The sequence below is a fragment of the Scyliorhinus canicula genome, chromosome 10, assembly GCF_902713615.1.
Source record: "Scyliorhinus canicula chromosome 10, sScyCan1.1, whole genome shotgun sequence".
Taxonomy (NCBI): Eukaryota; Metazoa; Chordata; class Chondrichthyes; order Carcharhiniformes; family Scyliorhinidae; genus Scyliorhinus; species Scyliorhinus canicula.
The window spans coordinates 107,206,201-107,233,362 of NC_052155.1; the positions used below are offsets into that span (position 1 = coordinate 107,206,201).

General features: G+C 49.0%; 1 protein-coding gene across 4 annotated transcripts in view; it reads left to right on the forward strand.

The window, feature by feature from the left end:
• sgk3 (serum/glucocorticoid regulated kinase family member 3) overlaps positions 1 to 27,162 on the forward strand; it is a 189,854-nt gene that overhangs the window by 15,660 nt on the left and 147,032 nt on the right. The window contains exon 1 of one of the 4 annotated variants that reach the window (XM_038809515.1): positions 18,584 to 18,782. The exons of the other annotated variants lie outside the window; for them this stretch is intronic. The gene's annotated coding sequence lies outside the window, so the exon portion shown is untranslated. Of the gene's footprint in view, positions 1 to 18,583; positions 18,783 to 27,162 lie in introns of those variants that run through there. 4 annotated transcript variants of the gene reach the window in all.

Consider the following 27,162-nt stretch of genomic DNA (forward strand, 5'->3'; position numbering starts at 1 on the left):
AGGCCATTCGGCCCATCGAGTCTTCACCGGCCCTTTGACACTAAGGTGCAATTTAACATGGCCAATCCACCTAACCTGCACATCTTTAGACTGCGGGAGGAAACTGGAGGAAACCTACGCAGACACGGGGAGAAAGTGCAAATTCCATATAGATAGTCACCCGAGGCCAGAATTGAACCTGGGCCCCTGGAGCTGTGAGGCAGCAGTGCTAACCACTGTTCCATGCTGTCCATGATCAGTGTGTTTTATGAGGTGTGTATATTTTCTCACCTGAGTGATTGCCCCAATTTAAATGATTCAATTTTTTGAGAGTTTTAAAATAAATAAGATTATTCATTATCCCACACTTCCCCAGGAGATTTAAAAAAAATGATGTCTCACTCAACTCGTGCACATACTGTTGCTTGAACAAAATTTAGATACAGGCAAAGAAAAAGAAAAATACAATTACAAAGTCTCTGGTTTTGTTTTCATGGCAGGCCTTCATTTCTTAGCTGAGTTGTTTTTTGTGGAAGATCTTGTAAACGGAGAATTCTCTGTAAGCCGGGAGGCTCCTTGCATTTGAATTTCCAGAAGGTTGGGTTAAGTTTAAGGTGAACTAAGTTGGAACAGGTTGGGAAGCGTCTCCCTCCCACTTTAAGATATTGCTGTCTTGGCTACCTAGTTGATGTGTAGCTAGAATGATGGTTGCCTGATAGATTTCGATGGAACTCTGTCTCTGCTTTTGCTGCTTTAAAAGCAGACAAAAAACCATGTGACTTGTGAAAGTTCAAAGTTCTTTATCCAAAGATAGGTAGTGTGTTGATTTACACATCCTGTGTTGTTTGACTGAAATTCATCCTGTCCAGTTTTTTAAAAGAAATTATTTTATTACAAACTTTTATATGAAAAGTTAAAACACATAACAATTCGGGAAACAAGCTTCCCAACAAACAACTATACACTTTGTACAAATTTTCCCCCTCTTTTCACCCCCCCCTCCCCCCCCACGACGAACTACTCCTCTAAAACGATCACGAACATCGGTACGGTAGCATCGTGGTTAGCACAAATGCTTCACGGATCCCAGGTTCGAATCCCGGCTTGCGTCACTGTCTGTGTGGAGTCTGCACGTTCTCCCCGTGTGTGCGTGGGTTTCCTCCGGGTGCTCCGGTTTCCTCCCACAGTCCAAAGATGTGCAGGTTAGGTGAATTGGCCATGCTAAATTGCCCTCGGGGTCCAAATTGCCCTTGGTATTAGGTGGGGTTACTGGGTTATGGGGATAGGGTGGAGGTATGGGCTCGGGTAGGGTGCTCTTTCCAAGAGCCGGTGTAGACTCGATGGGCCTCCTTCTGCACCGTAAATTCTATGACATCTATGAAATCTCCCACCTCGCCTCGAAACCCTCCATTGCACCCATGACTCATTTTTAATCTAATCCAGACGAAGAAAGTCGTATAAGTCCTCCAGCCAGGCCACAACCCTGGTGGTGTTCCTGACCACCACTCCAATAAAATTCATCGCCAGGCAATCAGAGGGGCGAAGGCCACAACATCGGCCTTCCTCCCCTCCATCAGTTCCAGCTTCTGATACCCCGAATATGGCCAGCAAAGGGTCCGGTCTAACCTCCTCCCCCACTATCCTTGCTCGTGCCGCAAACCTCCCACCCAGAATCTCTCCAACTTTTTGCAACCCCAGAACGTGTGTGTGATTCGCTGGTCCCCACCCATACTTCTCACACTCGTCTGCCACTCCCTGAAAGAGCCCACACATTCTTGCCCGAGCCATATGTACCCGGTGTACAACCTTAAACTGTATCAGGCTCATCCTTGCGCACGAGAGGAGGTTGAATTTACCCTTTGTGGTGCCTCACTCCATACTCTTCAGTTTATATCCCCTTCCCACTTCTCCTTCATCTTCACCACCTGCTCACATCCTGTCCAGTTTGAATGATGGGCCACCATAGTACAATAAAGGTCAATGGTATCCATTTCATCTTCATGAATGCAAATTGAATTGCCATATTTATTTGTCCATGGTGAAACAGAAAAACAAATTGGCTGATGTGTTGTAGTTATTTTAAATTTACTGGACAGTTCATCCTTCAAGAAAAGGGTGTGTGAAATTCCTGGATGGCTGTGAATTTCCTATTTAATTAGGTATTTACTTGAGACTCTGGACTGTTTGGCTGGGAATGCTAAACGTCACGTGATTTGCATTGGTCATTTTAATTTTAACGTGTTCAAAATTTTAAAGTATTGTCTGAAAGTACATAATATATTTGAGCATGACATCCAGAATAGTTCACATGATGTTCCTCCAATTCTGATCCAGGATTTTGAATCAATGCTTTTTTGTTAAGCTTCCTGCCACGTTTATGGTTTGCAAATATTTTTTTTAAAAGGCTAATCTCCAGCAGTAATGTACAGTGCAAGGTCTGACAAGCTGAGTGGATTCAGCAAAACCTACTTTGATCAGAATTAAACTACCGTATGTTGGAGAACTTACAGTGACGGCGATATGCTGAGCGGACGTGCATTAGGTGGCTTTCTTCCCAACCAGAACCAAAAAAGACACTTTTCGATGAATTTTGTCCGAAAAACCACCAAAAAACAACCCCAATGGAGGGAAAGGAAAAACATGGGGGAAAAATGCCAATGAATGGGAGCACAAGAGGTTGATGAGAGGGCAGAAGTAGCGGAAATGGCCACAAACCTGAAGACACACGAGGCGAGGAGGCCCTGGTCACCCAAGAGAGGGGAGACCATCAACAGGGGCAGGGAGGTGGAGGGTGGAAGGAGGGATGGGGGGGGCAGGGGGGGAAACAAAGAATAGGTAGGAAATAGGGCGGGGAAAAAGAGTCGGCACCCAGATTTGCTTTGAAGGCAGGGAGCAGGCTGAGGAAACAAGATGGCGCCACAAGCAGCCACTTTGGAGGGTCCTTGGGCAAAGTGAGACCAGAGTGTAGGGCTCACCCATGTGGCGTACGCCCAGTTGGCGGTCAGGTTGGGTGCCCCTGGACAAAGGGAAATCCCGGAGCGCAGGGGCCCGACCTCCAGGTGAGAATGGTGACCGCAGCCATTTTGATAGCTTCCTAACAAAGGGAAATCCAGGAGTGCATGGGCACGTCTACCAGCTAAGCATGATTGATCCCGTGGGAATGGGGGGGAACAGAAATCCCCCACCAGGATAGTTACCTGGAATTTAAGGGGACTTAACGGCCCACTTAAAAGATCCAGCGTTTTTGCCCACCAAAGAAGCCCGAAGGCCAACGTAATCTTCCTGCAGGAGACAAACCTGAGGGAGAAGGACCAACTGCTGGTAAGAAAAGGCTGGCTTCTTAATGTCGACACTAAGATATTCGCGAAAGTGTTGGCCAGGAGACTGGAGAACTGCGTGCAGAGGTGGTCGCAGAGGACCAGACGGGCTTTTGTAAAGGGTAGGCAGCTAACTGCAAACATCAGGCGGTTGATGAATGTAATAATGCAGGTGACCTGCACCTCTACGTCTTGGAACCACAGGAAGGCTTGAAGGGCAATCATGCAGCTCCTGAAAGAGCCCTGAACCGTCTCTGGTTACAAACTTAATATGGGCAAGGGAAAGGCATTCCCGGTGAACCCAGACAGGGGAGGGACCGAGCTGGAGGGACTCCCGTTCAAACTAGCTGGAAACAAATTCCTCTACCTGGGGATCCAGATAGCCCAGGACTGCACTCCGTTCCACAATTGGAAGCTGACCAGCCTGGTGGAGAAAGATAAAAGGACCTACGGAGATGGGACACCCTCCGCTCTCCCTAACGGGGAAGGTGCAGACAATCAAAATGAACATACTACCGAGGTTCCTCTTCCTGTTCAGATCCATCCTGATCTTCATCCCCAAGGCCGCCTTCCATAGCATAGATAAATTGATCATGGCGTTTGTGTGTGGGGCGGGGGGGCGGGTGGTAAAAATCCAAGAATCCACAAATCAACACTGCAAAGGAGAAAAGCTATGGATGGTCTTGCACTACTGAATCTACAGTCCTGTCACTAGGCAGCAACGGTGGAGAGAGTGAGGGGATGGATAAGTGAACCCGCCATGGAATGGGTCAGGATGGAGGAGTCTTGCTAAAAGGGCCCTCGTCACGGCAGCGCTATCATCCCCCCCCCCCCCCCCCCTCCCAAACAAAATACACATCCTGCCCAGTGGTGGTAGCCATACTAAAGGCATGGAGTTAGATGAGGCAACATTTTGGTCTGACCGAGATGGCCCCCATCTGCGGAAACCACAAATTCCTACCAGCCATGCTCGACACCACTTTCAAAAAATGGAGACAGGATGGGGGGGACGCTAACAGTTAGGGACTTTTACATAGGAGCCAGACTAGCGACACTGAGTGAGCTGACGGAAGACCTGGAACTACCAACAGGACAGGAACTTGGGCACCTTTTCTCCGCAAGGAGACGGTACAATACCCCAGAGCCCCGAGAGACACACTATTAGAGGACCTGATAAACACGGACAGTAAGGCAGGGGAGTAATGTTGAAACATCTATGGACAGCTACTGGTCGGGGCGAGACTACCACTAGACAAAGCCAGATGGCAATGGGGGGACGAACTGGGGACGGAAGTGAGCTGGGGATTCTGGAGCAATGTACTCTGTAGGGTCACATCCACCACCTCCTGCGCAAGGCTCAGACTCATGCAGTTTAAAGTAGTGCACCGAGCGCACCTAATCAGAACCTGAATAAACAGGTTTTTTCTGGAGGTGGAAGATGAATGTGAACGATGGCAGGGAGGCCCGGGCAACCACACCCACGTGTTCTGGGCTTGCCATTGGCTCGTTGAAGGCTGTCCAGAACCCAACAACTTTAGGGCAAGGTTTGTGGGGGTGAAGCCATGCCCAATAGTGGCAATCTTCAGGGTATCAGAACAGCCTGAGCTACACATGGGGAAGAGGGCTGATGCCCTTGCTTTCACTTCCCTAATCACACGCCGGAGAATCCTGCTCAGCTGGCAATCGGCACCACCACCCACAGCTGCAGGCTGTCTTGCTGACCTGGCAGAATTTCTCCATCTGGAGAAGATCAAGTACATCATTCGAGGGTCGGAAGAAGGCTTCCTCAAAGCATGGGTGGGGGGGGGGGCAATTCAGCGGCCTGTTTCAAGACCTGTTCAGGGCCAACAGCGACGGGGGAGAGCAGACAAAAACACACAACACCAAGAGGTACAAAAAGGGAAGGGGAGAGGAAATGAGGAAGAAACTTGGGGGAACCATAGGAAGAAGTTTTGGAGCAAGGGTGGTGGGGGCAGGAAGCCACCCCCCCCCCCCCCCCCCCCCCCCGGACCCACAAGGCCTGCAATAAAAATCACAGAAGAAGGGCGGGGGTGAGAACAGGAGCTCCGTGATAGAACACCCAGAGCGGAAGAAGGGGATACCAAGGAGAGGTCGAGCCCGGGGGGGGGGAAAGGAGGAGGAGAGAAGATGCATCAGCAAAAGTTGTATGTGCACTGTGTAAATTGTGAATATCGGACAAACGTTTCATAACATAGCACCATATATTTGGCCCCACGTAAGTATTGTTATTGCTTCCAAAGAGAAAATGCTGGGAAATCTCAGCAAGTCTGGCAGCATGTATTGGGAGAGAAAAAAGCGAACGTTTCGAGTCCAGATGACCCTTTATCAAAGCTATTGTTATTGCTTTGTCCTCGTTGCAGCAACTGAGATGTATGCAGGAATCAATGCTTTAGAACCAGCAAATCTATGCAGAAAAAGGGCGGTTCACCTTATAAAGAAGGCTTTTATGGAAACGTCCACCAAGTCTTTATTCTCACTCTAGAAAACTGGAAATATTCTCTTGCTATTCTATTAAATAATTGGTCTTGGATTATCCAGTATTTGGCAAACAGAGCATCATGATTTGCCTCAATTTACATTTTGCACTTGTTATCCTGGTTAATAACGGTGCTGATGCTTCATCGCTCTGTGATACAGGTTCGTACAGCCTGTCTGATTTCTCCAAATAACAACCATGTGAATTCCTTATCCAACCTATTAATTCCAGCCTTTGTGCCTTCTCTGCAAAGAAAGGAAAAGGAAGAAACACTTTTTATTTTCAGGTTTGCACTTGCCAAATGCTGAGTTACAGATGATTGGTAGATGTTTAGAACCACAATCAGGAATGAAATGGTGTGTGACCAGCTCAAGGAGACCCAAAAAATCAAGGAGATGAAGTGAAACAACTTCTTGCATTTTTTGCAACAGTTTCCAATTTCAAATGACTAAATAATGGTTTTGTTATTTTTTCATATTTCAGAGTGATTTACAGATTATGCATTTCTTCCAAAATGTTGGCATTGTCATGTATGAACAAACAGCCATCAATTAGAACACAGTATTTAGCATCGCTTTAGAACAAAGAAAAGTACAGTAGAGAAACAGGCCCTTCAAGCCTGCGCGGACCATGCTGCCCATCTAACTTAAAACCATCTACATTTCCCCGGTCCGTATCCCTCTATTCCCATCCTAGTCATGTATTTGTCAATACGCCCCTTAAACGTCACTATCGTGCCTGCTTCCACCACCACCTCCGACAGTGAGATCCAGGCACCCACTATCCTCTGTGTAAACAAAAAGGCTTCCCTTGCACATCTCCTCTAAACTTTGCCCCTCGCACCTTAAACCTATGTCCCCTAGTAATTGACTCTTCCACCCTTGGAAAAAGCTTCTGACTATCCTCTCTGTCCATGCCCCTCATAATTTCTCATAATTTTGTTGACAAAATTTTAAAAAGGGATGATTTGGTCAGACCAGCCTCTGTGGTTTATTTGAGAAAGTGATGAATGACTCAATTCATGGTAAACTCTATATTAAAATAGTAACTATACTAAAAGAAAAAGTACTTCTTCATTGGCTGTAAAGCGCCCTGGGATGTTTTGACATGAGGAAATGCAAGTTCCTTTTCTTCCTTCCTCCTTTCTTCATTTCATTTCCTTTGTTTTGGGACATGGTGTATTTTGGCCTTTGCTATAATAATAAACAAAGCTGTATGTGTGTGTCAATAAATCAAAGTTTTGGGAAAGAAGTACTGAGTTTGCCCCAAGGCTCAATGTGGGACCATTGCTGTTAACCAACACCAATGACTTGGATTTAGAATTTCAATGTAAACTGGTCAAATTTGCAGATGCTACCAAACTAGGAATTGTGGTGAAATTCAGGGAGTTTGGTCAGGAGCTAAAATACAGGACCTCTCGGGTATTAACCTCAGGATTACTCCCCGTGCCACATGCTAGTGAGGCTTGGAATAGGGAGATAGTACAGTTATCTCCCTGGCTACAGAGCTGGTGTAAGATGGAGGGCTATAGATATTTGGATCACTGGGCTGTCTTCTGGGGAAGGTGGGATCTGTACAGGAAGGAAGGGTTGCACCTGAACTGGAGGGTCATCAATATCCTGGGCGGGAGGTTTGCTAGTGCTGTTCGGGAGGGTTTAAACTAGTGTGGCAGGGGATGGGAACCGGAACAGCAGGCCAGTAAATGTAGAGACTGGGGGGGGGGTGGGGGGGGGGGGGGGGGGGGGGGGGGGGGGGGAGAGTGAGACCTGAGATAAACATAAGAGTAAGAACAGGCAGGGGGAAGCCGTAGGGCTCAGCGGGACTGTAGGTCTGGAGTGCATTAGTTTCAATGCAGGAAGTATAACAGGTAAAACAGATGAACTGAGAGCCTGGATTACCGCATGGAACTATGATGTAATTGCAATTACGGAGACATGCTTAAAGGAGGGACGGGACTGGCAGCTTAATGTTCAGGGATATCGTTGTTTTAGACTGGACAGAAGGTGAAACAAAAGAGGTGGGGGAGTTGCATTGCTGAGTTAGGGAGCAGTGTTGAGGGAGGACACATTAGAGGGATCTTGTTGTGAGGCATTGTGGATGGAGCTGGGGAATAGGAAGGGTGAAATCACAATGTTGGAAGTGTACTATAGACCTCCCAACAGCCCGCAGGAGACGAGAGTAGTATTTGTGTAGTCCGATACTGAAATGGTGTGAAAAAAGCAGAGTAGTTGTGATGGGTGATTTTTAACTTCCTCCTATTGACTGGGAATCCCTTACTGCCAGGGGCACAGATAGAACATAGAACATAGAACAGTACAGCACAGAACAGGCCCTTCGGCCCTCGATGTTGTGCCGAGCAATGATCACCCTACTCAAACCCACGTATCCACCCTATACCTGTAACCCAACAACAACCCCCCCCCTCTTAACCTTACTTTTTAGGACACTACGGGCAATTTAGCATGGCCAATCCACCTAACCCGCACATCTCTTTGGACTGTGGGAGGAAACTGGAGCACCCGGAGGAAACCCACGCACACACTGGGAGGACGTGCAGAGTAGTTTGCCAGATGTGCCCAGGATGGCTTTTTGATACAGTATGTTGACAATCCAACCATGGAGGGTGCCTCACTAGACTTGGTATTGGGGAATGAGCCAGGCCAGGTGATCGATGATTCAGTGGGGGTACATTTTAGGCTTAGCGACCATAATTCCTTAAGATTTTGAGTAGTCATGGATAAGGACGAGTGGCCTGCAAGTGAGGGGCTTAATTGGGCGTGGGCCAATTACATCCAAATTAGACAGGAACTGGGGAATGTGGATTGGGAGTGGCTATTTGAGGGCAAATCCCCATCAGACATGTGGGAGGCTTTTAAGGGCCAGTTGATTGAAGTGCAGGACAGGCATGCCCCGTAAAAATGTAGGATAGAAATGGCAGGAATTCAGGAACCATAGATGACGAGGGAAATTGTAAGCTTAGTAAAAAGGAAGCATACAATAGGTCTCGGTATTTAAAAACTGACAAAGCCCTTGAAGAGTACAGTGAAAGTAGAAGGCACTTAAACGTGGAATTAGGAGGGCTAAAAGGGGCCATGAAATGTCTTCAGCAAACATGGTCAAACCATACAACAACAAGATCGCTACCTCCGGACTCGGCACCACCCGTGTTTTTAGCACAATAGACATTGCCTGAGCAAAACCCTGCCAAAACCATCTAAGCTTCGGGCATGCCCAAAACATGTGGCCATGATTTACTGGGCTTCAGGCACACCTATCCTCAACCCCGAAGAACTTACTCATCCTAGCCGCTGTCATGTGTGCCCGGTGGACTACCTTAAATTGTATCAGGCTAGGCCTGGCACATGATGAGGAGGTATTAACCCTGCTTAGGGCATCCGCCCATAGACCCGCCTCTATCTCTCCTCCTAGCTCATCCTCCCACTTGCCCTTAAGCTCCTCCACTGGAGTTTCTTCCGCCTCCGAAAGCTCCTGCTAAATATCCGATCCCTTCCCGTCTCCCACCCAGGTACTGGAAACTATTCTATCTGGTATCCCCCTTGGCAGCAGCAGCGGAAAGGTCGGCACCTGTTTTCTCAAGAAGTTGCGCACCTGCAAATACCTAACACTATTCCCTGCTGGCAATTTTAAATTTATCCTCCAAAGCTTTCAAGCTGGGAAAGCTCCCATCTATAAATAGATCCCCCATCCTTCTAATTCCAGCCCTCTACCAACTCCGGAACCCGCCATCTAGCCTACCCAGTACAACCTGTGGTTGTTATAAATCGGGGTCCAAATCAATGCTCCCGTCACTCTCGTATCTCCTCCACTGCCCCCAGATCCTCAGAGCTGCTACTATCACCGGACTTGTGGAGTATCGGGCCAGCAAGAACGGCAGAGGTGCCGTCACCAATGCTCCCAGACTGGTGTCTTTACATGACGCTGTCTCCATCGAAATAGCTGGCACCTTAACAGATATCTTCACATCCTCTTTACCACCGAGGTTCCAGAGGACCGGAGAATAGCCATATTCCCTTGTTTAAGAAAGGAGGCAGGGACAATCAAGCAAATTATAGGCTGGTGGGCCTGACATCAGTGATGGCGAAGCTTTGGGAAAAGATACTGAGGGACAGGGTGTATGGTAGAGGAAAATGGATTAGTTAGTGATGGGCAGCATGGTTTTGTACGGGGAAGGTCATGTCTCACCAACTTGATTGTGTTTTTTGAAGAGGTGACAAAGAAAATTGATGATGGAAGGCGCAATGGGCTTTAGTTTGACAAGGTCCCACATGGCAGACTGATACAAAACTAAAATCACATGGGCTGGCTAGATGGATACGGACCTATCCCAAAGGGTGTCGCAGACCCAAGTGGGGGAGCCCGAACACCGTCAGTCTGTTCCGTTCATGTCCGACTGGTCTGAACGGGTGCTAACACTGTGAATTGACTTTGCCCTATTCCTATTTAGGGTGCCTGTCTGTTGGGCTCTCTGTGCTTTCTGTGGGGCATTGCACTCTCGTGCAAAGTGACCTGATTGTCCACAGTTGTAACACTTCTGTGGGGGGCTATTCCTGCCTTCGTTCACCCATGCGGGGTTCTGGTGCGCTCTAACTGCTTGGATGTCTGCCTGTGCTTCCTCGGGTTTTCTAATCGTGGATTTATTGTGAACAGATTGCTCCCAAGCGCGGGGCAACCTTTTTAAAACCCACTTTTCGTTGTGCGCTTCTTCCGAGGGGTCATAATTAGTACAAGCTCTTTGTCCTGCCTCTGTGGCATGGGAGATAAGGGTGCGGGTCAATTTGGCCGTGTCATCGGGGGTCAAATGGACGCAGTTTCCGAAAACGGCTGTAAAATGGATCCACAGGCGTCCAGCAAACGCTGTGGGGTGTTCAGTTTTCTTCTGCCTGCACTTATTCAGGCCTTCTACGGGGTCACCTCTATTATATCCGATTGTGTCTAGGATGGCCGTGTGTATCTCTGCAAGGGTGCCTCCTCCTACATTCTGTGGGTCAGGAAGGGCTGCTACAACCGAAGGGTCTAAACTTAAAACTGTGAGCTTCACTTGCTCACATTCATCCAGGCCGTACGTGGTCGCCTGTTGCTTTACTCTAGCAAAGAATTGGTGGGGGTCTGAGGTGGGGAGGAACGGTGTGATCTTGTCGCACGCGTCCTGTAATTGGGTCACGGTTAAGGGGTCGTGTACAGGAATTGCGCTTCTCCGTCTGATGTGCGGTGGGTGGTGACTGGATTCATGGATGCCTGATTGATGAGACCATCAATTCACGAGACACGTGCTTTCAGATATGAACAGTGGTTTTAATCTATTTACAACAGAGCCAGCCTGTAACACGATGAACTCTGGATGAACTGGTCGGCTGGCTCTGGGCATCGATCTTTGTACGGCAGTCCAGGGCGAGGAGCCGTTGGCGGAGCCAAGGGTGGAGCCCTGTACAAACTCCTATGCATTACCAGTGCTACTCCCCCTAGTGGTCGGGCAACGCAACTGCGCTTATAATAATATGGTATCGTATATATTAGTGTGAATTACATTCACCACATTCACCCCCTACTAAAAAATCAAGTCCGGCGGGGGCTGTCCGGTGGTCGAGTCGTCCGCTGCAATCTGCGGAGCACCGGGGTTGCAGCCTCTTGTGGTGGCTGGATGGGTGTTGTGGGTTGGGGTACGATGGCGGACTCCGGGGGCGATTGCGTCCGAGCTCCATACCCGTCTGGTTCGACTGGGGACTGGGGGCGCTGGGAGCTAGCCGGTGTGGGTGCGCAAAACAATTGTAGCAAGCTAGTGGGCTCAGGAACGCGAGGGGGCGGCTGGGTGGGGTGTAGAATGAGGGGTACCTCTGCAGTGATAGTGGGGGTGCTGGATCCTGCGGGTGCTAGGTCCCGGAAGGATACGGTGTCCTGACGGCCGTCAGGGAACTCTACGAAGGCGTACTGGGGGTTTGAGTGAAGCAGGCGCACCTTCTCTCCAAGGGGGTCAGTTTTGTGTGCCCTGACGTGCTTCCTGAGGAGTACAGGGCCCGGTGTCTTCAGCCATGCCGGGAGAGAGACCCCCGTGGTAGTGCCCCTGGAAAAACTAAAGAGCCGCTCGTGAGGGGTCTGATTGGTCGCGGTGCATAAGAGGGACCTAATAGCGTGGAGCGCGTCTGGGAGGACATCCTGCCAATGGGAGACTGGGAGATTCCTGGACCGGAGGGTCAGTAGGACGGTCTTCCAGACCATCTCATTCTCCCTCTCCACCTGCCTGTTCCCCCTGGGGTTGTAGCTGGTAGTCCTGCTCGAGGCGATGCCCTTGTCGAGCAGGTACTGATGCAGCTCGTCGCTCATGAAGGATGAACCCCGGTCGCTGTGTACGTAGCTGGGGAAACCAAACAGGTGAAGATACAATGCAGGGCCCTAATGACTGTGTGGGAGGTCATATCGGGGCACTGGATAGCAAATGGGAAGCGGGAGAACTCGTCTATAACGTTTAGGAAGTAAACGTTCCTGTTAGTCGAGGGGAGTGGCCCTTTGAAATCGATCGCGAGGCATTCAAAGGGCCTAGAAGCCTTGACCAGGTGGGCCCTGTCTGGTCTATAGAAGTGCGGTTTGCACTCCGCACAGATTGGGCAGTCTCTGGTGACGGCTTTTACCTCCTCAGTGGAGAAAGGCAGATTTCGGGCTTTGATGTAATGGGCGAGCCAGGTGACCCCCGGGTGGCAGAGGTCATTGTGGCTGACTTTTAGGCGGTCGCTCTGTGCGTTGGCGCACGTCCCGTGGGATAGGGCTCGTTGAGCTTCCCCGGTCGATACTTAATATCGTAGCTATAGGTGGAGAGTTCGATCCTCCACCACACATTTTTATCGTTTTTAATTTTGCACCTTTGCGCTTTGTCGAACATGAAGGCAACGATCTTTGGTCGGTGATGAGGGTGAACCTCCTACCTGCGAGGTAGTGCCTCCAGTGACGAATAGCCTCCACAATGGCTTGTGCTTCATTTTCGACTGCCGAGTGTCGGAGTTCCGAAGCAGAGAGGGTTCGGGACAAAAATGCGACTGGTCTCCCTGCCTGATTTAATGTGGCTGCAAGAGCTACCTCCTGAGGCATCGCTCTCAACTTGAAAGGGGGTGGATTCATCCACTGGCCGCTTTGGTGATGTCGTCCTTGATGCAGCTGAAGGCCTGGCGCGCCTCAGCTGACGGGAAATAGTGTGGCCTTAAAAGAGTGGGCGGCCTTTGTCCGCATATTGAGGGGCCCACTGGGCGTAATAGGAAAAAAATCCCAAGCATGTTTGAGGGCCTTGGGACAATGAGGAGAGGGAGTTCTAAAAGGGGGCGCATACGGTCCAGGTCGGGGCCCAGGACTCCGTTTCCCACGACATAGCTGAGGATGGCTAGTCTGGTCGTGCGGAAAACGCATTTCTCCTTGTTATATGTTAGTTTAGTTTCTGAGCCGTCTGGGGAAAACGGTAGAGGTTGGCGTCGTGGTCCTGCTGGTCATAGCCGCAGATGGTAATGTTATCCAAGTACGGGAACGTGGCCCGCAGCCCGTACTGGTCCACCATTCGGTCCATTGCTCGTTGGAACACCGAAGCCCCATTTGTGACGCCGAAGGGAACCCGGAGGAAATGGAAGAGGCGGCCATCGGCCTCGAATGCCGTGTAGTGGTGGTCCTCCGGGCGGATTGGGAGCTTGTGGTATGCAGACTTCAGATCCACCGTTGCAAAAATCCGATACTGGCCGATCTGGTTAACCACGTCTGCAATCCTGGGGAGGGGGGGGTCGAGGAGCGTAAACCTATTAATGGTCTGACTATAGTCTACGACCATGCGGAATTTTTACCCGGTCGTGACGACCACCACCTGGGGCTGTTGCTGGCCTCTATGATCCCCTCACTGAGGAGCCTTTGGACCTCCGATCGGATAAACACCCTATCCTGCAGGCTGTATCGCCTGCTGCGAGTGGCTACGGGTTTACAGTCCGGGGTGAGGTTGGCAAAGAGAGGAGGGGGGAGATTCGCAACGTGGCTAGGCTGCAGATAGTGAGTGGGGGTAGGGGTCCGCCGAAACTGAGGGTGAGACTCTTGAGATTATATTGAAAATCGAGTCCCAATAAAAGTGGGGCGCAGAGTTCGGTCAGGACGTAGAGTTGGAAGTTAGAATAGCTAGCGCCTTGGATTGTGAGAGTCGCGGTGGTGCGCCCTTGGATCTGAACAGAGTTGGAGCCCGAAGCGAGGGAGATAGTTTTGCCGCGCAGGGAAAACTGGGAGCGAACAGCGTCTTACCAGATCTGGGTGCACAAAGCTCTGTGCTCCCGGAGTCAAAAAGGCACGGCGTGCTGTACCCGTTGATTTGGACCGTCGCCATCGAGTTGTGGAGGTGCTTTGGGCACGATTGGTCCAGTGTGACTGCGCTGAGTTGCGGGTAGTCGGAGGCTCGATCAGCTGTGCTGGAGTGGCCCCGTGATGACTGCCCTCTTTCGTAGTCGTCGAGATAAGTTTCAGAGTTTGGAGGGGATGGATCCCAAGATGGCCGCTACCATGAGTCGCACATGGCCGGCCGCATGGAGGAGGATTGCCAAGATGGCCACCCCTATGAGCCGCACATGGCCGGCCGCATGGAGGAGGATTGCCAAGATGGCCGCCCCCATGAGTCGCACATGTTGGGTGGGGGCGGAGTCGGCATACAGGCTGCAGCATTTCGGGGCCTGCGGGTCTGTGAATTCGGGGAACGAGTGCTTTGAGCCATGGGAGGGTTAGAGGCTGGGGCTTTCTTTGCCAGAAACACTCTGACATAGTGTCCTTTTCGTCCGCAGCTGCAGCAGGTCGCGTTGCGGGCCGGGTAGTGCTGCCGCGGGTGCTGGGGCTGGCCACAAAAGTGGCAGGCTGGGGCAGCATTGTGGCTGGGTGGCCGTGTGGCGCAGGCCTGGGGGAGTCGCTGGTCGGGGGCCCATGACGGGGTCCGCGGGGAACGAGGTGAGGCTGCGAAATGAGACCTCCATAGTCGTAGTAAGTTCAACAGTATCTTCAAGATTTTGGGCCCCCTTTTCCAGCAGTCGCTGGCGCACGTAATTTGATCTCAGGCCTGCAACAAAGACATCGAGAACAGCAAGTTCTCTCTGCTCTGCAGCAGTTACAGCCTGATAGTTACAGTCCCGAGATAGAGTTTTTAGTTCTCTGAGGAATTCTTCGAGTGATTCCGTAGGCCGCTGCCGGCGAGTAGTAAACACGTGTCGCGCGTAGACCTCATTTACAGGCCTTGCATACATTTTGTCGAGTGGCACTAGGGCTTCAGTATATGAGCCAGTACAGTTTAGTTGAGTGGAAATTCTGTGGCTTACCCTCGCGTGCAGAAGGCTAAGTTTCTGCTCCTCCGTCGTTTCAGCTGTCCTTGCTTCAGCCAGGTAGGCTTTAAAACATCGGAGCCAATGTGAAAAGATTTATTTTGCCTCTGCATCCTGTGGGTCGAGTTCCAATCGCTCAGGCTTGAGGGCTGATTCCATGATTTTTCCTTACTGTTTGTAATCTGTACTAGATTAAATTGATGAGACCATCAATTCACGAGACACGTGTTTTAAGATATGAACAGTGGTTTTAATCTACTTACAACAGAGCCAGCCTGTAACACGATGAACCCTGGATGAACTGGTCGGCTGGCTCTGGACATCGATCTTTATACAGCAGTCCGGGGGAGGAGCTGTGGGCGGAGCCAAGGGTGGAGCCCTGTACAAACTCCTATGCATTCCCAGTGCTACTTCCCCTAGTGGTCGGGCAACGCAACTGCACTTACAATAATATGGTATCTATATTACAGTGTGAATTACATTCACCACACTGATCTATCTGCTCTGTGGGGGGTTGGGGTGCTTTTCTCTTTTGGGGCTTTCCTTGCGCACATGTTCCCTGTACATATCTATGCGCTGTCTCTTTTAGTTCTTGCCAATCAGGGCCGTTTTCTTCATCTAACTGGGATCCAAAGGTGCTTTGAAATCCATTTTGGACTTAAAGCAGAGACTGCAGTCCTGCAATCTGCTTCCGGCATTTTGCGTGATCCACTGAGCTTTGTCTCTGCTCCATGGTGGCAGCATGGAGTGCTCTTAATGCTGCTTTTAGATCGCTGCACTGCTTTTGCAATGCCTCTACCTGTTTCCCTGTCTCTTCTCTTACCAGGACTGCACGTTGTGTGTCCTGATAGGCCTTATCGTATTGGGTTTGGAAGCTGCTCAGATGCGCCAGACAAGACTGGTGTGCCCTCTTGGCATCATCCACCTCTCCGTCCTTTGCTGCTAACTTCGTTCTTAACTCTATATTCTCCCTCTCGATCTCGCTAACATCAACCTTGCTCATTCGATTCCTCTCTTCTAACTCTTTGCGGAGCGTCCGAACGACCACCTCTGTGCCTCGCAATTGTGCCAGACAAGACACAATTGGCATCGGCTTGCGAGCTTTCCCTAAGCTCTTATGAATTTCGCTCAGGTTCTCCCACCAAGTTTGTCCTATACTCCCGGGACCAATTTCCTCATTTGAACAAAAGTCACTCCAAAGGGACCATCCCTTCCCTTTGAGGTACCTTCTAATCTCAACTTCCCAAATGGGACACTGTCCCACTCTACTGCTGGTCGCTGCGACCACGAATTCTTGAGGGTTCATGAGGCATTCCATTGCCTTCATTGCCATTTTTCCTATCTGAATGCTCTCTTTTAAAATTTGGAACGAGGGGTACTAAGGCGGTGCTGTAAACACGGGTACGGCTTTCGCTAATTTCCGGAATACAAACTCCCGACAGTTTTTCAGAACAAAATCTCTGGGTTACCTTACAACCATGTTAATACGCATGCATTAACACACTTTCGAATTCTGAGGATTGATCAGAACTGCTTGAACACTTGTGGTTATTTCTGTTCCCAATTGGATTCTAATTCAAATTTTTGCGTTCTCTCGGAGTGGTGGGGGTGGGGGGGCCACTTCTAAGTCGAGTCCCATCAGGGTCACCAATAAATGTTGCGAAATGTTGCTAAGTGTGCTTTACACTTAATTGCTCTGTTTTATAACCTTTGCTCTAGAGTCGCCAGGTATCTTTATGATACCACCACGAGGTTCAAGTTCAACTGCTGATCAATAAGTCAATACACCAGTTATTAAGGTTCAAATCAAAACACATTTATTATATACACAGTCAATCGCTACTCATGCATAAAATACTACTCACTAGACTATCATTAACGCTAATCGGCCAATACTTAGCTTTGGAAACTGGCCCACCAGGTCAGGGGAACAAATGGCCTTTCGTTCGCTTCTGAGTCTGCAGGCTTCCAGCTGGTATGGACTAAGGGTTAGGAGCGCCTATCTTGTAACGTGCGTTGACTGGACACTTACTTGGTTGGTTCAGCTGCTAGGCAGGTCTCTGTCAAGGGTTGTTTCGAGCTGCTGAGAGACCCTGCCAAGAGGGACGAATTGAACTTGGGGACTCTACTTTATAGTCCCCAGGGGCTTCTCGCCCTTTTGGGCGGACCCCGTACTTGGTTCCAAGTGATTGGACTGAGTTCTGATCACTTGGATCGATTTCTCCAATACTGGAGCTGTTCCCTGATTGCTGGGCGGTTCCTAAGTGTCCGTTGGCCTCCCTTTGTTTTGTCTCCCGCTGGCGCCGAGGAGTCTGGCTTGGCCTCGATTATCTTAACTGTTTCAATTGTTCCCGGGATCGCTCATCAATATGTAGGTGGTCGTCAGTTTCAGTGCTGCCTGGGTTTCTGCAAGTTCTAATATACAGGAGAGTTTGCGCCTGCTTGTTTTCCTGCGTTTGGCCATTTCTCCCCGCATTCTTAGCGGATCTCCATTTTAAAGTCTGGAAATGGCCAACCCAGGTGGCTACAGCATGTCCACAGTTCCCTAAAAGTGGCAACACAGGTGACCAAGGTGATTAAGAAGACATATGACATGCTTGCCTTCATCAGCCGGGGCATTGAGTACAGAGTTGGGAAATCATGTTGCAACTATATAAAACCTTGGTTCTGCCACATTTGGAGTATTGTGTGCAGTTCTGGTCACTGCATTATCAGAAGGACGTGGAAGCTTTGGAGAGAGTGCAAAGAAGGTTCACCAGGATGTTGTCTGGTCTTGAGGGTGTTTGCTATGAGGAGAGGTTGAATAAACTGGAAAGACTGAGGCCAAGGGGAGACCTGATAGAGTCTACAAAATTATGAGAGGTGTAGACAGGGTGGATAGTCACAGGCTTTTTCCAAGGTTGGAAGTGTCAATTACAAGGGGCCACAGGTTCAAGGTGAGAGGGGGAAAGTTTAAGGGAGATGTCCACGGTAAGTTTTTTTCACGCAGAGAGTGGTGGGTGCCTGGAACATACTGCCAGAGGATGTGGTGGAAGCAGGCACATTAGCAACATTTAAGAGGCATCTGGATGGGTACATGAATATGGAGGAAATAGAGGGATGCAGACCGAGTAAATGCAGAAGGGATTTTTTTCAGTGAGGGCATCACGATCGGCACAGGCTTGGAGGGCTGAGAGCTTGTGCCTGTGCTGTACTTTTCTTTTATCTTTGTTCTTTAAAGGAGGCGGCCCTGAAAATATAAAAAGGAGTAAAAAAAAAATGGGCTGAACAATGGGAAATAAAAATTTATTGCAGTTAAATGTATAAAGTATCGCATGTAGGAAAGAGAAAATTGTGACGTAGCAAATTATGTTGAAATAGGTTCGGGTAAAATTGGAAAGAGGTTTAAAATAACACACAAATGTACAAGCAACCAATGCAGAGCAGCAATCAGCAAAACCAATGGAAATTTCAACCAGAACCTTAAAACAGTAGGATGAAAGTCAGAGGAATTTTTTATCATGATGTACAGCGTCCTGTTAAAGCTGCACTTTGTGTAATGTGCAAGAAACAAGGGAACCATTCAGTGCAGAGGAGAGTCACGAGGCTGATCTTCAGTGTTGGCATCTGACTAATGAAGCAAGACTGCTGAGACTCTCGTTTCTTCGGCCTGTAATGGTATGTAATATTGCAAATGATTTGGTGGTAAAAAAATGCATCTGGAATGCTTTAAATTAAACTGGAGGTAGACCAAGGAGAGACTGGTTTAAAGAGTCGGAGGTAACATTAGGACTGGTATCGGAAGGTAGTTGTTCATGCAATGAACAATCAGTACCTGGGATCTTAAAGGGCTGCAAAGTGGCGCACTGTTTAGCACTGCTGCCTCATGCGTCAAGGTCCCAGATTCGATCTCTGCTCTGGGTCACAGTTCGTGTGGAGTTTGCACTTTCTCCCTGTGTTTGCATGGGTTTCACGCCCACAACGTGAGCAGCTAGGTGGATTGGCCACGCTAAATTGCCCCTTAATTGGGGGAAAAATGAATTGGGTACTCTAAATTTAAAAAAGAAAGTACTTGGGATTTTGGAATTGAAAACTCGAGAATAATTGAAGAAGCAATTTGATATAGCAATGGTAGATTAGGGTGGTTCTGATGGATGAGGGAAGATGGGTCAAATGACCTTCCCTGTATATGATGTGATCTTATGGTCGGCCTCTTGACTTGTGTACTTTCAAATTCCTTGTGTCAAATTCCGCTTCAATGCTCTGGAGTCCAAGCATTTTAAATCAGTTTTAAAGTTGTTGGTCATAATTGGTTGATCCAACAGCAACTGTTTATTATGGATGATAGAGAAACGACTATAAATGTTTACTAGAAATTAGGAGTTTGTCTTCCTATTCTCCTCAGGAAGTTGCGTAATTTTGAAATAAATGTCTGACCTTTTTTCTGGAAACAGACCTTTTCCTTAATTATGGGTCTTATAAGTTTTTAGGTTTCAGAAGTTCCATTTGGAAAACGTTCAGATATGTAGCACTGTACTGAACATGCAATGTATCTGGTGTCTTAAGTTGCTGACCATGTACATGAGATTTAGTCTACCCTACTAAGACCAACTATTTTTCAGTTACCGAATGCTTTGTATTAAACCAATACAATTTCCTTAATTATGAAGTTCCCCAATTCTCCTTATCTTCGACATTTGCTTAGATTTACAGGATCTATCTGTTACTCTGCATAGGTTTTTAATCAAAAGATAATTGTGTTTTTCCCTTGTAATTGAGCATCTCACAAGGTCTGACAAGCAAAGGTAATAAACATTTCCTAAACTTACAATGAGAAACCTTGTTCCTAAATGCCTCTGTCTTTATTAGGAATAGTATACTACTACATGTTGATTTTTCATTTTTGTAAAAAATTACTTGTGTTTCAGGGTTATCATAAGGACTCTAAGCATTGACTCTACATTCTCTCCCTACAGATGCTGCCAGACCTGCTGAATTTTTCCAACATCCTCTTCTTTTTTTCTAAGTAATTTTAATATCTGATACTTATGTTTTTAAGTATGGGTATGGTAATTTGGAATCTTGAATTTTCTTCTTGTATCTTCAGGAGATCTAGATGTTGCTACATTTTAAAGCGGCAATAGACTTCTCAATTTCTTTGGGCTTTTACTTTTTATGACCAATCTGCTACATCCACTGCACTACTTTCATCAACCCTTCTTGAAACTTCCTCAAATAATTTGTGAGGCAAACCTTCCTTTAACAAATCCATGCTGACTATCCCTGACGAGTCCATGCCTTTCTATGTGGCTCTCAGGGTTGATTTTACTTGCCCACCACTGATGTAAGACTAATTTTATAAATTTAGGATCATTATCTCATCATTATTTTGCTGTGTGAGGCAGAATTGTTTTGAATAATTGGGCATTCAGATCCATAGTTCCATACGGCATGCTTGTCTTCATCGACCGGAGCATTGGCAGGTCATGTTACAGTTGTATAAAACTTTAGTTCGGCCATATTTGGAATATTGCGTGCAGTTTTGGTCGCTACACTACCAGAAGGGCGTAGATGCTTTGCAGAGAGTGCAAAGAAAGTTTACCAGGATCTTGCCTGGTCTGGAGGGTGTTGGCTATGAGGAGAGGTTGAATAAACTTGGATTGTTTTTGTTGGAAAGACAGATTCTGCGGGGAGACTTGATTGAGGTCTAGAAAATTACGAGATGTACAGAGGGTGAATAGTCAGAAGGTTTTTCCCCAGGGTGGAAGACTTAATTACAAGGGGCACAGGTTCAAGGTGAGAGGGGGAAAGTTTAGGGGATGTGCGGGGAAGATTTTTCACGCATAGGGTGAAATGCGTTGCCGGTGGTGGAGGCAGGCATGATAACGATGTTTAAGATGTATCGTGATAGACACATGAATGAGTGTGGAATGGACCGATACAGATCATTTGGGCAATAAGTAATAGGTCTAAATAAGGAATCTGGATCGGCGAAGATTTGGTGGGCCGAAGGGCCTGTACCTGTGCTGCAATGTTCTTTGTTCTTCGTAACTCAGGAACCCAGATGGTACTGACTTGATTGTAGATATCAGATCTTTCAGTAATCTGTTCCTTGATCTCTATCGGGAGTCAATTCTACCATTTCTTGTTGATTTGTTTGGTGTTATGGCCTTGTTTATGTGGAAGAAAAATTATACTCCACTTTGAACACATTCCATTGCTTTATTTATATCACTTGTGATGCGACCATCAATTCACTCAAAGACACGTGTAGAAGTAAACTGTGGCTTTAATCGACTTACAACTGAGCCTGCCTGCGACTAGCTGAACTGAAGGCAGGTTCGCAAGACCGCAGCACTTTATACTTCCGGTTGTGGGCGGAGCCAAGGGCGGAGCCCTGTACATGCTCCTCATCTCCCCCTGTGGGTAGAGCCGCGCAACGGCTCACAGATGGAGCCGACAGTGTGAATTTATATTATACATCCCCTGTTAAAATCAAGTCCGTCGGGGGTGACGGGTCTATAAGTTTAGTCGGTCCGGTGCTCGAATTGTTCGCTGGGACCGGCGGAGCACCGGAGTTGCAGCCGCTTCGGATGGCTGTGTGCAGATGTTCGGTGTGAATCCGAGGGTGGACTCCGCGGGTGGTTCTTCCCGAGCTTCGTTCCTGACCGGTGTGACGCGTGAAAGGAAGCCTGTAGATGCAGGGCGTGGGGGGTTGGGTGGGGTGTGGTGTGAGGGGTACCTCGCAGTAGTGGTAGTAGTAGTGGTGGTAGATCCTGCAGGCGCCAGGTCCCGGAGGGAAACAGTGTCCTGTCGGCCGTTGGGGTGCTCGATAAATGCGCAGTGGGGGTTTGAATGCAGTAGTAGGACCCTCTCTACCAGTGGGTCTGTTTTTTATGTGTCTGGACGTGCTTCCGAATGAGGACAGAGCCCGATGTCCTCGACCAGGATGGAAGCGAGGCCCCCGTGGTAGTGCCCCTAGGGAAAACAAATAATCGCTCGTGAGGAGTCTGATTAGTGGTCGTACCCCTGTCACTGTGGACATAGTTAGGGAAACTGAATAGGGTGAAGACACTGTGCAGGGCTCTGATGACTGTATGGGAGGTCATATCGGGGCATGGGCTCTGATGACTGTATGGGAGGTCATATCGGGACATGGGATGGCAAACGGGAAGCGAGAGAATTCATCTATGATGTTAAGGAAATAAATATTACGGTTGGTCGAGGGAAGGGGCCCTTTGAAATCGATACTCAGTCGTTCAAAGGGCCGGGATGCCTTTACCAGGTGGGCCTTGTCTGGTCTATAGAATTGTGGTTTACACTCCGCGCAGATCGGGCAATTCCTGGTGACAGCTTTACCCTCCTCAGTGGAGAAAGGCAGATTGCGGGCCTTGATGTAGTGGGTGAGCCGCGTGACCCCCGGGTGGCAGAGGTCATTGTGAATTGCCTGTAATCGGTCGTCTTGTGCGCTGGCGCATGTGCCGCGGGCAGGGCATCTGGGGGCTCGTTGAGCTTCCTCGGACGCTATACAATATCATAATTATAGGTGGAGAGTTCAATCCTCCACCTCCAAGATTTTGTCATTTTTAATTTTGCCCCGCTACGAGTTATCGAACATAAAGGCAGTCGATCTCTGTTTGGTGATGAGAGTAAACCTCCCACCTGCGAGGTAGTGCCTCCAGTGCCGTACGGCTTCCACAATGGCTTGGGCTTTCTTTTCGACTGAGGAGTGTCGAAGTTCCAAAGCGGAGAGGGTTCGGGAGAAGAACGCCACTGGCCTACCTGCCTGGTTCAGAGTAGCAGCGAGAGCGACCTCTTGAGGCGTCGTTCTCCACCTGAAATGGGACGGATTCATCTACCGCCCGCATGGCGGCTTTGGCGATGTCCTCCTTAATGCAGTTGAAGGCCTGGCGGGCCTCGGCTGACAGTGGGAAGAGTGTGGTCTTAAATAGTGGGCAGGCTTTGTCCACATACTGGGGACCCACTGGGCGTAGTAGGAGAAAAATCCCAGGCATCTCTGGAGGGCCCTGAAACAGTGGGGGAGAGGGAGCATGTGGTCAGGGTCGGGTCCCTTGACCCCGTTTTCCATGACGTAGCCGAGGATGGCTAGTCTGGTTGCGCGGAAAACTCATTTCTCCTTATTGTAGGTGAGATTGGGTTTTTGGGTGGTTTGGAGAAATTGGTGGAGGTTGGCGTCGTGGTCCTCCGGGCGGATTGGGAGCTGGTGGTATGCAGACTTCAGATCCACCGTGGAGAAGATGCGGTACTGGGCGATCTGATTTACCATGTCTGCAATCCGGGGGAGGGGGTACGCATCGAGGTGCGTGAACCGGTTAATGGTCTGGCTGTAATCAACCACCATCCGGAACTTTTCCCCGGTCTTGACGACCACCACCTGAGCTCACCAGTGGCTATTACTGGCCTCTATGACTCCCTCACGTTAGAGCCGCTGGACTTCGGCTCTAATAAATAACTTGTCCTGCAGGCTATACCTCCTGCTGCGAGTGGCCACTGGTTTGCAGTTAGCGGTGAGAGTGGAGGGGGGTCGATTTTTAGTGTTGCTAAACTGCATATTGTGAGAGGGGGAAGGGGTCCGCCGAAGCTGAGTGTTAGGCTCCTGAGGTTACACTGGAAATCGAGTCCGAGTAGGAGAGGGGCGCAGAGGTCTGGGAGTACATACAATTGGAAGTTGGAGTAGTTGGCACCCTGTATCGTTAGTGTTGCAATAGTGCTCCCTTGTATCTGGACAGAGTGCGACCCCGAGGAGAGGGAGATAGTTTGCTGTGTCGGAAATATCGGGAGCGAGCAGCGTCTTACCAGGTCTGGGTGAACGAAGCTCTCGGTGCTCCTGGAGTCGAAGAAGCACTGTGTCTTGTATCCGTTGACTTGAATGGACATCACAGAGCTTCTGAGGTGCTTTGGCCGCGACTGGTCCAAAGTGACTGCGCTGAGCTGCGGGTAGTAGGTGGCGTGGTCAGCGGTGCTGGAGTGGCCCTGTGATGACTGTCCGCGGAGGTCGTAGTCGTCGAGTGGCATCTTGGGTGGTGGCCCCCGTTGATCGCACGTGGCGGGCGGCGAGGAAGATGGCTTCCAAGATGGCCACCCCAGTTGATCGCACGTGGCGGGCGGCGAGGAAGATGGCGTCCAAGATGGCCACCCCCGTTGATCGCACGTGGCGGGTGGCAAGGAAGATGGTGGCCCCCATGAATCTCACATGGCCGGCCACGTGGGGGAGGGTTGCCAAGATGGAGGCTCCCATGAGTCGCACATGTCGTGCGGAGGAGGAGTCGGCAGACACGCTGCCACATTGCGGGGTCTGCAGACCTGTTAGTTGGAGGGGCGATTGTTCTGGTTAGCGTTCGAGTTGGAGTTTTTAGTTTTAGCCAGGCATACCTTCGCAAAGTCTCCTTTCCGCCCGCAGCTGCTGCAAGTCGCGTTGAGCCTGGCAGTGCTGTCGGGGGTGTTGGGGCTGGCTGAAAAAGTGGCACGATAGCCCTCCGTGGTGGGAAGGTGGGCTGGGGTAGTCTCTGGTCGGGGGTCCACGATGGAGTCGCGTGGTTGGCTGGGAATGAGTTTAAGCTTTAGAAAGCGACCTCTAAGGAGGTCGCTAGCGTTACCGTGTCTTCCAGGTTCTGGGCCCCTTTTACGAGGAGACGCTGGCGCACATAATTGGACCAGACCCCTGCAACATACACATCTCGGACGGCGAGTTCCATGTGCTGGGAGGCTGTCACAGCCTGGAAGTTACATTCTCGTGCTAGAGCTTTCGGGTCGTGCAGGTAGTCTTCTAGCGACTCTGCAGGGCGCTGGCGGCGGGTTGTAAAAATATGCCGCGCGCAAACTTAATTTACGGGCCGCACGTACAGGCGGTCGAGTATCGCGAGGGCCTCGGTGTACGAGTCGGTACTATCAGGTTGAGTTGAAATACGATGGCTCACCCATGTGTGTAGAAGACCGAGTTTCTGTTCTTCAGTAACAGCGGAGGTAATCAACGCAGCCAGGTAGGCCTTGAAGCACCGAAGCCAATGCAGAAATATTTCCTTCACTTCTGCGGCCTGTGGATCGAGTTCCAGTCGATCGGGTTTGAGGGGTGATTCCATGGTAGTTTTTTAAAGTCGATTAAATTGATGTGACCATCAATTCACTCAAAGACACGAGTAGAAATAAACTGTGGCTTTAATCGACTTCCAACTGAGCCTGTCTACGACTAGCTGAACTGAAGGCAGGCTCGCAAGACCGCAGCACTTTATACTTTCGGTTGTGGGTGGGGCCATGGGCGGAGCCAAGGGCGGAGCCCTGTGCATGCTCCTCATCTTCCCCTGTGGGCAGAGCCGTGCAACGGCTCACAGATGGAGCCCACAGGGACACAGTGATGTACAGTGTGAATATATATTATACATTCTCCACAACTTGCTAATCTGTGGTTCAAACTATAACAGTTTCCAGCTTTGAGGTAAAGAATAAAAGTCCACTCCACAGGCCGCCCCCCCCCCCCCCCCCCCCCCAAACTCTGCGCAGAGTTCCCGCTGGCAGCAACCAGAGGTGAATGCCGCCGGTGGGACTCTGTCGTATCCGCTCAGCCCATCCGGGCTGGAGAATCGGCGGCCCTGCCAAACACACCGGCGCAAATGGTGCCGGTTCTCCGCACCTTTGAGAATCGCGCGCCGGCGTCGGTGCATCGTGGCGCGGTTGTGGCGATTCTCCGGCCCGGCGTGGGGCTCGGAGAATCGCCCCCATGGTGTGCAGATTGAAATTGCCTAAATTCATTTTAACATTCTAAAACTCACGAGGACAGTAACGATAGCCTTCATTTTCCTTTTTGCTGTTAGTTTTACCATTTTGGGTTCAGACTTCATTTTGGTGCGTCATTTGAATAGAACATAACATTTAAAGTACTTATTGAAATCACTCTTCACATTTCAAGTTGCTTATTAATACTTATTACTTATTTTTATTTAAATTAGTTGAGTTTTAAGTCCTGATTTTAAAAAGGAAAATATTAATAATGCATTCAACCTTTTTTGCTGTCATAGCTTAGGAGTTAAAGAAGTTTGAAGGATGTGATATGGGGAAAATACACCAAATTTATTTTGCATAAAATTGTGAAGTTTACAAAATAAACCATGTACCTATAAAATCACATACTGTGAGCAATAAACCATTTGCAGTACACTGCCAGAGAAGTCCAAATCTAATTCTAGTCATGTGGGTTGTCCCTGCAGCCCTATATTTTCCTCTGCTCCATATATTTATTGAATTTTTCCTTTCCGAGATGAAGCCCTCAACTACCCCTTGTGGAAATGGGTTTCATGCTCCAACAGCTCAATGCTATCAAGGAATGTCCTCTCACCCTATTCCACGCTGTCTTGGTTGTAATTTTAAATTGATGGCTTCTTGTCACTGCCTCTTGAACCAGAGGAAATATTAATTCTGTATTCACCCGAACAGTTTTCCTGACCAAAACTAGCTGCTGTATTTCCCTACATTACAAGAGTGACCATGCTGTAAAGTGTCTTGATCCATGAGTTTCTCATTAAATGCCAGCTTTTTTTAACTTTGTTGAATCTGCTACAATTCCTCCTCCAATGAAAATAGCCTTGGTGTTTCAAATATTTTGTCATGCCTACATTTTGCCATTTCTGCCATCATCCTCTTGTGCAGTATCAACACTTCTAGCTGTCCATGATTTACATGCACTTTCACAAAACTGCATTCTGTAATTTTAATGTGGGCCTAACTATTATCATTCAACTTTATCATTGGCCAGAACTTTCCGGCTGTTCACGCTGGTGGGATCTTCTGGTCCTGCTGATGGCACACCCTTGCCATGGGTTTCCGAGCGGCGAGGAGTGCATTCAATGGGAAACCCCATTGACAATGGTGGGACCAGAAGGTTGTGCTGTCAGCCAATAGCGGTCTACCTCCCGCTGCTGCAAAACATGTGACCGTCCGTTATGTCTTTATTCTTGTATTCTTAGCCTCAACAAAATTTTGTGCCGATTTGGGTTTATTAACTAGGGACCTACAGTACAAGAGTTTCAGGTTCTATTGTATATCT